A 15,265-nucleotide genomic window follows, 5' to 3' on the forward strand; every position below is an offset into this window, starting at 1 on the left:
AGTGCACTACGTAGGGAATAGGGTGCCAGTAGTGCACTACGTAGGGAATACGGTGCCAGTAGTGCACTACGTAGGGAATAGGGTGCCAGTAGTGCACTACGTAGGGAATAGGGTGCCAGTAGTGCACTACGTAGGGAATAGGGTGCCAGTAGTGCACTACGTAGGGAATAGGGTGCCAGTAGTGCACTACGTAGGGAATAGGGTGCCAGTAGTGCACTACGTAGGGAATAGGGTGCCATTTGGGACGTTGTCATGGTGACTGTGAGCAAAGCAGGAGTGTAGTTCACGTCAGAAAACATTCACTGAGAAACAACATCAACGCTGAGCGACTGAGCTCCCGTTATTAGTTTCCAAATTCTTCAAGCTCTGTCAAAATCCATTGTTGATCATTGCTAGACAACTATTTTTCAGGTCTTTCCATAGATTTCCGAGTAGATTTAAGTCAAAAGTGTAACTCAGACACTCAGGAACATTCACTGTCTTCCTGGTAAGCAACTCCAGTATAGATTTGGCCTTGTGTTTTAGATTATTGTCCTGCTGAAAGGTGACTGAATCAGGTTTCCCTCTAAAATTTTGCCTGTGCTTAGCTCCATTCAGTAGATGTTTTTATCCTGAAAAACTCCCCAGTCCTTTAGCCTTCTCCTACAATGTCCGCAGCTCCAGCGGCAACCTAAATAAGATAATACTAAAACAATCCCCATCAAAATCTGTCTGTTTAAGGTAGAGATACTCTATGTGGAGTTTCTGCATGGGCTGTGTCTCAAACCACAACATCTGCCGATATCGCCCTTCCACATCTGCGGTGAAAAGGTGGGAGAACTAGAGCATGAGACATCCCCCCCAAAAAAATCTCACGAAAACATCTGTAGCATCCGAACAGTTTGGCCTAAAAAATATATATATATTTTCCCTATGTAGTGCACTACTGGCACCCTATTCCCTACGTAGTGCACTACTGGCACCCTATTCCCTACGTAGTGCACTACTGGCACCCTATTCCCTATGTAGTGCACTACTGGCATCCTATTCCCTACGTAGTGCACTACTGGCACCCTATTCCCTACGTAGTGCACTACTGGCACCCTATTCCCTATGTAGTGCACTACTGGCATCCTATTCCCTACGTAGTGCACTACTGGCACCCTATTCCCTACGTAGTGCACTACTGGCACCCTATTCCCTACGTAGTGCACTACTTTAGACCAGGGACCGTAGGGAATAGGGTGCCATTTGTAATGCAGACAAAAATATATATATTTTTTTTTAACTATTATGACTCTCGCGAATACAACGGCGATCTCCGTTTTGCTCTACGACCCCTACAAGCTTCACAGGCCTCGTGTCTGAAGTCGGTACAGCCCTCTTCTGTCAACCTCTGCGTGTCGTGTCTGAACAGTTTGGACACCAATATGACCTCATCAAGCCCCACAAGGTCCCCGGTGACAGTTTTAAAAAATAAAAATAATGGAAGTATTTATGGAGATATTTTAGGCACTAAAATAAGGGGTTAAATTCATGTAAAAAAAATATAAATTAAAATCTTCAGATCATCGTGATCTTTCTTCTATTTCTCAGATATAGGATAGACGATTCAGAAAAGGCTTCATTTAGATCTTTTTTTTTTTACTATTTGTTGTCCCATGTAGTAAATCTGTTGTTCAATGAGTTGTTCAAATTTGTTTTGTACTTGCTTCTTTCTTTAAACTCTGTCATTTAGGTTAGTATTGTGGAGAAACTACAATGTTGTTGATCCATCCTCAGTTGTCTCCAATCACAGACATTAAACTCTGGAACCGTTTTAAAGTTCTCATTGGCCTCATGGTGAAAATCCCTGAGTGGTTTCCTTCCTCTCCGGCAACTGAGTTAGGAAGGACGCCTGTATCATTGTAGTGACTGGGTGTATTGAGATACCATTCCAAAGTGTAATTATTAACTTCACCATGCTCAAAGGGATACTAAATGTCTGTTTTATTTTATTTTTCTCCATCTACCAATAGGTGTCCTTCTTTGCAAGGCAATGGAAAACCTGCCTGGTCTTTGTGGTTGAATCTGTGTATGAAATTCACCGATCGACTGAGGGACTTTACAGATATGTTCATTCAAATCAATACTAAGGATTCATATGAGGCTAGTGTCTCATATAAAACATGGAAAGTAGGCCGACTCAGCAGCCAAAAACATCAATAAAATGAAATTGCACAACTCCATGAAAAGGGGAGGTGTGCCCAGTACCATCAAAAATCAGCCCTTGATGTAAAACAGGTTCAGCGAGACATGAGAACATCCACCACTGTAACTATACACGTTATAACAACACACCCTAGCCGGGGGTAGATTCTAAAAATCGGTCTTTCGAAAACCCGCTTCATCCTCCTAAAATGTACATAATACTATTGACTCCCTTGTACCCATTTCAGACAGAAGATGTGGCAATGTTACCTGTAAGAAACTGCTCTCTATATATATAAAGTAAAGTTTATACGACCCTCTATTAAACAGACCTAGTATTGGACCACTTACCACTTAAAGTTTATACGACCCTCTATTAAACAGACCTAGTATTGGACCACTTACCACTTAAAGTTTATACGACCCTCTATTAAACAGACCTAGTATTGGACCACTTACCACTTAAAGTTTATACGACCCTCTATTAAACAGACCTAGTATTGGACCACTTACCACTTAAAGTTTATACGACCCTCTATTAAACAGACCTAGTATTGGACCACTTACCACTTAAAGTTTATACGACCCTCTATTAAACAGACCTAGTATTGGACCACTTACCACTTAAAGTTTATACGACCCTCTATTAAACAGACCTAGTATTGGACCACTTACCACTTCAAGTTTATACGACCCTCTATTAAACAGACCTAGTATTGGACCACTTACCACTTAAAGTTTATACGACCCTCTATTAAACAGACCTAGTATTGGACCACTTACCACTTAAAGTTTATACGCCCCTCTATTAAACAGACCTAGTATTGGACCACTTACCACTTAAAGTTTATACGCCCCTCTATTAAACAGACCTAGTATTGGACCACTTACCACTTAAAGTTTATACGCCCCTCTATTAAACAGACCTAGTATTGGACCACTTACCACTTAAAGTTTATACGCCCCTCTATTAAACAGACCTAGTATTGGACCACTTACCACTTAAAGTTTATACGCCCCTCTATTAAACAGACCTAGTATTGGACCACTTACCACTTAAAGTTTATACGCCCCTCTATTAAACAGACCTAGTATTGGACCACTTACCACTTAAAGTTTATACGACCCTCTATTAAACAGACCTAGTATTGGACCACTTACCACTCAAAGTTTATTCGACCCTCTATTAAACAGACCTAGTATTGGACCACTTACCACTCAAAGTTTATACGACCCTCTATTAAACAGACCTAGTATTGGACCACTTACCACTTAAAGTTTATACGACCCTCTATTAAACAGACCTAGTATTGGACCACTTACCACTTAAAGTTTATACGACCCTCTATTAAACAGACCTAGTATTGGACCACTTACCACTTAAAGTTTATACGACCCTCTATTAAACAGACCTAGTATTGGACCACTTACCACTCAAAGTTTATACGACCCTCTATTAAACAGACCTAGTATTGGACCACTTACCTTGCAGGTCAGCCCCTTTTTATTCAAATCAGTGATTAACTGGCAAATTGGAAGGTGTGATGGAGGGGGGGGGGGGGGGTCGTTAAATGAACAGGGGGCTGTTTGCATTACAAATTAGAGAGGTGTTAATGAATTTACCTGGAGGGGGGGGGGCAGAGAACCATTCACACAGACTCTGTTACCTGTATTTTGGTTACAGGGTCTGGGAAGATGCAGGAATCATGACTAGGTGGATTTTAATTAGCCATGTTTTTTTTTTTTTTTTTTTTACCCATACCTAGACCAGGACTAGAGGAGCCTAACGTTGCCCTTTCTAGGCCAAGGACCTTACATGTTCTGTTTAAAGGTGAATTGTCTCTGGAAGCCAAAAACAGACAAATACTCCATCTAAAACGTGACTCGATTCTCAATTGCTCGACACGGTTCTAGAAACATCCTTCATATCACATCAAAATAATTTCACAAATGCAAAACATACACTTACTGCTCAGTGTTTTACTGTGTTTTTAAAAAGGACTGCAGCCGACAGTATTTTTCAGAGACAAAGTATTTATTATTCATTTGTTTATTTGAAACGTAACATTTGTTTAAGTAGTCAGTTAAGAACAAATTATTATTGACAATGACGGCCTACACCGGCCAAACCCGGACGACGCTGGGCCAATTGTGAGCCGCCCTATGGGACTCCCAATTACGGCCGGTTGTGATACAGCCTGAAATTGAACCAGGGCCTCTAGTGACGCCTCTAGCAATGAGATGCAGTGCCTGAGACCGCTGCGCCTCTCGAGAGCCCTGTGTGTAAACGAAAGATGGCCGCCACCAATACTTCATCACTGAAACATGTCGGCTCCTTTTAAAAAACACGGTAAAACACCGTTAACTGTTAACTTCCTAGTTAAATAAAACAAGCGCTGAAAATTGCCATGTGGGAACCCTACCCCCCCCCCAAAAAAAAAAAATTGTGTAGTAATTTAACCTTTGTTAATAAATAATAATTGCTGATATGAAAGATATGCAATACAAATCATTAAAATCCAGACGGAAAATATTTACACAATCTAATAGCAATCTAATATCACACAGTCAAAACTCTCCGTCGTTTTTAGTTAAGTTCACCATTCTGCGATTCTCACTGTTAATAAACATCAGGCGATTCAACACAACGGTTCTTTATGGCATCATTTGATCTGATCAGTGAACGCCAATTTATTTTCCTAAAGTAGTGAAACAGGGTAAAACATTTTTATTTTATTTTTTAATCACTTTTTTTACCACTGAGACAAAGCCATAACATATCCTGTGTGTTGTGATAAATTGTGTTGTTCTCCATAACCTGTTAATTCATATACCTTGACACCGTGATATATAGACCTAAAGGGTCGAGACAATAAGAATGACACAGTGGGCAGAATAAATTCAACCACACCTTTGTTTCATCACAAAACCGGAGAGCGACCTCTGTGCAGTGAATAGGGTGCCAGTAGTGCACTACGTAGGGAATAGGGTGCCTCTGTGCAGTGAATTCCTCAAAACATATTGAATGTAGCAAACAGTTGCATGACCTACAGAACGGTCAAGCACGTAAATGTTTCCCACAATTTCGGACTGCTAAACAACTACCATGGAGAGTTACCACAAGTCGCAAAGAAAACAAGCGCTGCCTCCACTATTTCAACATCTAATCACCTATGCACTAGGGATGCACGATATATCGATGAACATATCGGAATCGGACGATATTAGCTAAAAATTCCAACATCGGTATCGGCCCGATGTCTAGTTTAAAGCCGATGTTAAAAACCGATGTCAACGCTACCGTGAATACCTATATAACATATAATACCTACATAATATATATAACATATAATACCTATATAATATATAATACCTATATAATACCTATATAATATATATAATATATAATACCTACATAATACCTATATAATATATATAATATATAATACCTATATAATGTATATAATATATAATACCTATATATAATATATAATACCTATATATAATATATAATACCTATATATAATATATATAATACCTATATATAATATATAATACCTATATATAATATATAATACCTATATATAATATATAATACCTATATATAATATATAATACCTATATATAATATATAATACCTATATATAATATATATAATACCTATATAATATATATAATATATAATACCTATATAATATATATAATATATAATACCTATATATAATATATATAATACCTATATAATACCTATATATAATATATAATACCTATATATAATATATATAATACCTATATATAATATATATAATACCTATATAATACCTATATATAATATATAATACCTATATATAATATATATAATACCTATATAATACCTATATATAATATATAATACCTATATAATGTATATAATATATAATACCTATATAATGTATATAATATATAATACCTATATATAATATATAATACCTATATATAATATATATAATACCTATATAATATATATAATATATAATACCTATATAATGTATATAATATATAATACCTATATATAATATATAATACCTATATATAATATATATAATACCTATATAATATATATAACATATAATACCTATATAATGTATATAATATATAATACCTATATATAATATATAATACCTATATAATGTCTACACGTACAACACAGCATTCCTAACCTCGCCCACAATGTCTGCTGTGTGGATCGAGCAGTCAACAAGTCCAGCAGTCATTTGAAAGAGTACGAAAATTTCAGCGAGACAACTCAAAAGGAGAAATCCACTAACGCCAAGATAATGGATTTCAATCAACCGTTCTCTGTCGTGGATTGTTGGTTTTAGCCAACTGGTTGAGCACACTACCAAGTAGGCGCTATTTTTCAGATGTTGCCCTACCGGAGTTACAGTGATAGCATCACTGCTAATAGCTTCATGACTGACATTTGGAACAGCGATATCAGCCCCATGAACATGCGGAGTCTGACTGCACAGTGGGTCAACAAGGATCTCGTACTGAGGAAAGCCGTATTTCATGCTCATGAATGTGCGGGTTGTCATACCGCTGCTGCCATTTCAATGGCATTTTGAGAACATGAAAACACTAGCTAGCTCCATTCAAACAACTGACTGGAGAAGTAAGCGGATGGACTGCGTCTGCAGCAGACTGTCATGGCATTGAAAAGCCTGATCAACAAAACCACCAACACTGTGAACAAGCGATTCATTGGCATTCTCTCTTTACAGTGTCGCCACCATGCTCGATGCTAGGTACAAGGACCGCTACTTCTTTAACAGGCATTCTCTCTTTACAGTGTCGCCACCATGCTCGATGCTAGGTACAAGGACCGCTACTTCTTTAACAGGCATTCTCTCTTTACAGTGTCGCCACCATGCACGACGCTAGGTACAAGGACCGCTACTTCTTTAACAGGCATTCTCTCTTTACAGTGTCGCCACCATGCACGACGCTAGGTACAAGGACCGCTACTTCTTTAACAGGCATTCTCTCTTTACAGTGTCGCCACCATGCTCGATGCTAGGTACAAGGACCGCTACTTCTTTAACAGGCATTCTCTCTTTACAGTGTCGCCACCATGCACGACGCTAGGTACAAGGACCGCTACTTCTTTAACAGGCATTCTCTCTTTACAGTGTCGCCACCATGCACGACGCTAGGTACAAGGACCGCTACTTCTTTAACAGGCATTCTCTCTTTACAGTGTCGCCACCATGCACGACGCTAGGTACAAGGACCGCTACTTCTTTAACAGGCATTCTCTCTTTACAGTGTCGCCACCATGCTCGACGCTAGGTACAAGGACCGCTACTTCTTTAACAGGCATTCTCTCTTTACAGTGTCGCCACCATGCACGACGCTAGGTACAAGGACCGCTACTTCTTTAACAGGCATTCTCTCTTTACAGTGTCGCCACCATGCACGACGCTAGGTACAAGGACCGCTACTTCTTTAACAGGCATTCTCTCTTTACAGTGTCGCCACCATGCACGACGCTAGGTACAAGGACCGCTACTTCTTTAACAGGCATTCTCTCTTTACAGTGTCGCCACCATGCATGACGCTAGGTACAAGGACCGCTACTTCTTTAACAGGCATTCTCTCTTTACAGTGTCGCCACCATGCACGACGCTAGGTACAAGGACCGCTACTTCTTTAACAGGCATTCTCTCTTTACAGTGTCGCCACCATGCTCGATGCTAGGTACAAGGACCGCTACTTCTTTAACAGGCATTCTCTCTTTACAGTGTCGCCACCATGCTCGATGCTAGGTAAAAGGACCGCTACTTCTTTAACAGGCATTCTCTCTTTACAGTGTCGCCACCATGCACGACGCTAGGTACAAGGACCGCTACTTCTTTAACAGGCATTCTCTCTTTACAGTGTCGCCACCATGCTCGATGCTAGGTACAAGGACCGCTACTTCTTTAACAGGCATTCTCTCTTTACAGTGTCGCCACCATGCACGACGCTAGGTACAAGGACCGCTACTTCTTTAACAGGCATTCTCTCTTTACAGTGTCGCCACCATGCACGATGCTAGGTACAAGGACCGCTACTTCTTTAACAGGCATTCTCTCTTTACAGTGTCGCCACCATGCACGACGCTAGGTACAAGGACCGTTACTTCTTTAACAGGCATTCTCTCTTTACAGTGTCGCCACCATGCTCGATGCTAGGTACAAGGACCGCTACTTCTTTAACAGGCATTCTCTCTTTACAGTGTCGCCACCATGCACGACGCTAGGTACAAGGACCGCTACTTCTTTAACAGGCATTCTCTCTTTACAGTGTCGCCACCATGCTCGAGGCTAGGTACAAGGACCGCTACTTCTTTAACAGGCATTCTCTCTTACAGTGTCGCCACCATGCACGACGCTAGGTACAAGGACCGCTACTTCTTTAACAGGCATTCTCTCTTTACAGTGTCGCCACCATGCACGATGCTAGGTACAAGGACCGCTACTTCTTTAACAGGCATTCTCTCTTTACAGTGTCGCCACCATGCACGACGCTAGGTACAAGGACCGCTACTTCTTTAACAGGCATTCTCTCTTTACAGTGTCGCCACCATGCTCGATGCTAGGTACAAGGACCGCTACTTCTTTAACAGGCATTCTCTCTTTACAGTGTCGCCACCATGCTCGATGCTAGGTACAAGGACCGCTACTTCTTTAACAGGCATTCTCTCTTTACAGTGTCGCCACCATGCATGACGCTAGGTACAAGGACCGCTACTTCTTTAACAGGCATTCTCTCTTTACAGTGTCGCCACCATGCACGACGCTAGGTACAAGGACCGCTACTTCTTTAACAGGCATTCTCTCTTTACAGTGTCGCCACCATGCTCGATGCTAGGTACAAGGACCGCTACTTCTTTAACAGGCATTCTCTCTTTACAGTGTCGCCACCATGCTCGATGCTAGGTACAAGGACCGCTACTTCTTTAACAGGCATTCTCTCTTTACAGTGTCGCCACCATGCACGACGCTAGGTACAAGGACCGCTACTTCTTTAACAGGCATTCTCTCTTTACAGTGTCGCCACCATGCTCGATGCTAGGTACAAGGACCGCTACTTCTTTAACAGGCATTCTCTCTTTACAGTGTCGCCACCATGCACGACGCTAGGTACAAGGACCGCTACTTCTTTAACAGGCATTCTCTCTTTACAGTGTCGCCACCATGCACGATGCTAGGTACAAGGACCGCTACTTCTTTAACAGGCATTCTCTCTTTACAGTGTCGCCACCATGCACGACGCTAGGTACAAGGACCGTTACTTCTTTAACAGGCATTCTCTCTTTACAGTGTCGCTACCATGCTCGATGCTAGGTACAAGGACCGCTACTTCTTTAACAGGCATTCTCTCTTTACAGTGTCGCCACCATGCACGACGCTAGGTACAAGGACCGCTACTTCTTTAACAGGCATTCTCTCTTTACAGTGTCGCCACCATGCTCGAGGCTAGGTACAAGGACCGCTACTTCTTTAACAGGCATTCTCTCTTACAGTGTCGCCACCATGCACGACGCTAGGTACAAGGACCGCTACTTCTTTAACAGGCATTCTCTCTTTACAGTGTCGCCACCATGCACGATGCTAGGTACAAGGACCGCTACTTCTTTAACAGGCATTCTCTCTTTACAGTGTCGCCACCATGCACGACGCTAGGTACAAGGACCGCTACTTCTTTAACAGGCATTCTCTCTTTACAGTGTCGCCACCATGCTCGATGCTAGGTACAAGGACCGCTACTTCTTTAACAGGCATTCTCTCTTTACAGTGTCGCCACCATGCTCGATGCTAGGTACAAGGACCGCTACTTCTTTAACAGGCATTCTCTCTTTACAGTGTCGCCACCATGCACGACGCTAGGTACAAGGACCGCTACTTCTTTAACAGGCATTCTCTCTTTACAGTGTCGCCACCATGCACGACGCTAGGTACAAGGACCGCTACTTCTTTAACAGGCATTCTCTCTTTACAGTGTCGCCACCATGCACGACGCTAGGTACAAGGACCGCTACTTCTTTAACAGGCATTCTCTCTTTACAGTGTCGCCACCATGCACGATGAGAGTGGAAGACTCCTCTCGTCTTAACCATGTATTACACACATTGCATCTTCCCATTACAAGGAAGAATATTGAATAAACTTCATTTGAACGTACTTTACCTGTTGTCCACTGTTTTTTAAGGTCCTTATGTAGGACATAATCTGAGACAAAATGTCCATAGAATAGTGTTATTAAGACCAGCTTTCAGTATGCTGGCCTGTATATCGGTTAAATACCGATGCAATTCACGCATGTCAACAACACTTAACCGAAGCACAGGCCTAAAGTCAGTGGTGTGAAGTACTTAAGTAAAAACTCTTTAAAGTACTACTTAAGTAAAAACCCTTTAAAGTACTACTTAAGTAAAAACCCTTTAAAGTACTACTTAAGTAAAAACCCTTTAAAGTACTACTTAAGTAAAAACCCTTTAAAGTACTACTTAAGTAGGTTTTTTGGGGAGTATTTGTACTTTCCTTCACTAAGTACTTGTTACATTTTGAATGCTTAGCAGGACAGGAAAATGGTCCAGTTCACGCACTTATCAAGAGAACATCCCTACTGCCTCTCGTCTGGAGGACTCACTAAACAGAGAACATCCCTGGTCGTCCCTACTGCCTCTGATCTGGAGGACTCACTAAACAGAGAACATCCCTGGTCATCCCTATTGCCTTGCCTAGTTAAATAAAGCCTAAATTAAAAAATTAAAAAATGTTTCCACATTGTGCATCACATGAAACGCATTAGGAGATGGAAAATACAAGTGACAGAGCCTGCCAAAACAGTTGAGTAAACAACACTTTTCAACACTGTGTATATTTGTTCTCAACCACCATCCTGGCAAAAGCACCAACAAAACTGGTAAAGTCAAATTACCTTTTCTTCAATCTACTGGTAGAGACTATTTTACAGCGAGCACCTTTAGGACTGTTACCATGGCTAATCAGTCGGATATTTAATAAGCAAGGCACATTTTTGGTTAACATTTTGTGTGTGTATGACAACAAAAGGAGGGGGGGTATTTACTGCCCCCCCCCCACCCCCCCACCCACGGAGAGAGATAAGACAAGCAATTTGTTACATTCCTTCAAAACGAAACAGTCTGAGGAGGGGAGGGGGGGATATTTCACAAAATGTATCACTAGACTGACTTGGTGAGAGTCCAGAGGAACTCAGCATCAGTGTTTCTCTGGAGGTCTGTCAGTTGCACACCGCTGTTGGGGAAACGGGACACCGCTGTTGTAACGTTGCAGCTTTGCCACCGAGCGACATTGCATCAAAGCAACCAAAGCAACCATATACCGTGCAGAAAGAAAGCTGACTTCAAAGTCACTGATATAAGGGAGAATTACGTAAAACCAATTAGTTTACCTTTTGTCATTTATATAGTTAGGTAAGGGTGATTCAGGATGAACAACCAAACAACAGTTAACTAGCCACGGAGAGGGTGTCTGAAAACATTGTGTCCACTGGTGTAGATAGATAAATCGTTTCTGTTCAGCGCGATTGAAATCGGTGAACTTCAGTCTCTGAACAACAATCACAGTCAGAAACACTACATATTCCCCCGGTGCACAATGCATTTGTTACACATGCAACAAACAAACCCCCCAAAAAGCACTGTATATCTGCCAAGGCCCTTAATAAAACGACTGGTGAAAATGGGCCAAGAATAGCAAGGGAACAACTTAGGAAGTCAGTAAAGTGTGAAGGTATAACATGTCTATGTAGCTGGCAGTGTGGTCGGCAGCCTCGCATAGCAGGCTAACCAAGCTAATCAATACTGCATCACACAACCGAGATTGAATCACTCACGAAATGTGGGCACGAATTTCACACCAAAAAAACACACGCACACAGCAAAAACAACCAAAGCCCACAGGTGTACTTACGACTTGTAACTTTCCGTCGCTTGTGTTGTGTTAAATCCCGTGTGTTAAACCCGGTCTGACCTTCCGTTGAGGGGAAACAGACATACTGCTAGCTGACTGTGCTGCCGCCATGTTCCTCCGACTGCTCTGTGCTGCTGGCTGGCTGCTTGTTTATCTCGCTAACAAGCCTTCCCCCACACACACACTACCACTACCATACACACACTACCACACACACACACACACACACACACACACACTACCACACACACACACTACCATACACACACACACTACCATACACACACACACTACCATACACACACTACTACACACACACACACACACTACCATACACACACACACTACCATACACACACACACACACTATCATACACACACACACACACACTATCATACACACACACACTACCACACACACACATATACACACACACACACTACCATACACACACTACCACACACACACTACCACTACCATACACACTACCATACACACACAACCATACACACACTACCACTACCATACACACACTACCACACACACACTACCATACACACACACTACCATACACACACTACCACACACACACACACTACCACACACACACTACCATACACACACACACTACCATACACACACACACACACTATCATACACACACACACACACACTATCATACACACACACACTACCACACACACACATATACACACACATATACACACACACACACACTACCATACACACACACACTACCATACACACACACACTACCATACACACACTACCACACACACACTACCACTACCATACACACACACACACTACCATACACACACAACCACACACACACTACCACTACCATACACACACTACCACTACCATACACACACTACCACACACACACACACACACTACCACACACACACTACCATACACACACTACCACACACACACACACACTACCACACACACACACACTACCATACACACACACACACACTATCATACACACACACACTACCACACACACACTACCCTTACTATACACACACTACCACACACACATACACACACACTACCACACACACACACTACCATACACACACACACACTATCATACACACACACACACACACTATCATACACACACACACTACCACACACACACATATACACACACACACACACACACACACACACTACCATACACACACTACCACACACACACTACCACTACCATACACACTACCATACACACACAACCATACACACACTACCACTACCATACACACACTACCACACACACACTACCACACACACACACTACCATACACACACACACACTATCATACACACACACACACACACTATCATACACACACACACTACCACACACACACATATACACACACACACACACACACACACACACACACACACTACCATACACACACTACCACACACACACTACCACTACCATACACACTACCATACACACACAACCATACACACACTACCACTACCATACACACACTACCACACACACACTACCATACACACACACTACCATACACACACTACCACACACACACACACTACCACACACACACTACCATACACACACACACTACCATACACACACACACACACACTATCATACACACACACACACACACACTATCATACACACACACACTACCACACACACACATATACACACACATATACACACACACACACACTACCATACACACACACACTACCATACACACACACACTACCATACACACACTACCACACACACACTACCACTACCATACACACACACACACTACCATACACACACAACCACACACACACTACCACTACCATACACACACTACCACTACCATACACACACTACCACACACACTACCACACACACACTACCATACACACACTACCACACACACACACACACTACCATACACACACACACTACCATACACACACACACACACTATCATACACACACACACTACCACACACACACTACCCTTACCATACACACACTACCACACACACATACACACACACTACCACACACACACACTACCATACACACACACACACTCTCATACACACACACACACACACACACACACACACACACACACTACCACACACACACACACACACTACCACAGAGAGGAGCACCTGGATTAGCGGGGTCTCTCTCTCTCTGGTATGGAACACTGCCCTGCCTCAACATAACCAAGCAGCAACAACCTGTCCAATGTATGATATAGCAAGGAGAAACAGCGTGAAGTTAGTTTCGTCAAGGGAGGATAGGATACAAATACGTAGTTCTTTGATAGGCTAACTTGACAGTAGCCATAGCCTAACATATTGCTGAACCTATAACCTGTTTATTAATAATTACATTAACATGTAGACTAAACACAAATTGAGTTATTGGCCTAAAAGGTGCTTATTACACATTAGTTTATTCATCAGATTGTTTTTTTTTCTATAAAATTGAATGAAATTAATATACAATGTACATTAATTGATTATTTATAAATATAAATATATAAATATATTTGATTAGTAACATGAAGTAAACATGTCAGCAATGATCATTGCTGTAGATGAAGGTTAGGTCCCAAATGACACCCTATATTGCCTGTGTAGTTCACTACTTTTGACCAAAGCCCTATGGGAATGCAGTGCCATTTGGGACGGAGCAGAAGGGAAGAGCTGAACAAAGCAGAAAGAACCAAGAGAGAATTCTAGAACCTGACTCATGACATGGTCTCAGAGTGAGCTAACACACACACACACACACACACACACACGCTAACGCACACACACACACGCACGCTAACACACACACACACACACACACACACACACACACACGCTAACACACACACACACACACACACACACACTAACACACACACACACACACACGCACACGCACGCTAACACACACACACGCACACACACACACGTTAACACACACACGCACACGCACGCTAACACACACGCACACACACACACTAACACACACACACACGCTAACACACACACACGCACGCACACACGCACGCTAACACACACA

At 42.0% G+C, this 15,265-nt stretch overlaps 1 protein-coding gene across 1 annotated transcript in view; it reads right to left on the reverse strand.

The window, feature by feature from the left end:
* LOC109887037 (nuclear receptor coactivator 2-like) overlaps nucleotides 1-12,369 on the reverse strand; it is a 133,160-nt gene extending 120,791 nt beyond the window's left edge. The window contains exon 1 of the mRNA XM_031796884.1: nucleotides 12,153-12,369. The gene's annotated coding sequence lies outside the window, so the exon portion shown is untranslated. The remainder of the gene's footprint in view (nucleotides 1-12,152) is intronic.
* Between the last annotated feature and the right edge of the window lie 2,896 nt (nucleotides 12,370-15,265).

The sequence above is a fragment of the Oncorhynchus kisutch genome, linkage group LG18 (genome assembly GCF_002021735.2).
Source record: "Oncorhynchus kisutch isolate 150728-3 linkage group LG18, Okis_V2, whole genome shotgun sequence".
NCBI classification, from domain to species: Eukaryota; Metazoa; Chordata; class Actinopteri; order Salmoniformes; family Salmonidae; genus Oncorhynchus; species Oncorhynchus kisutch.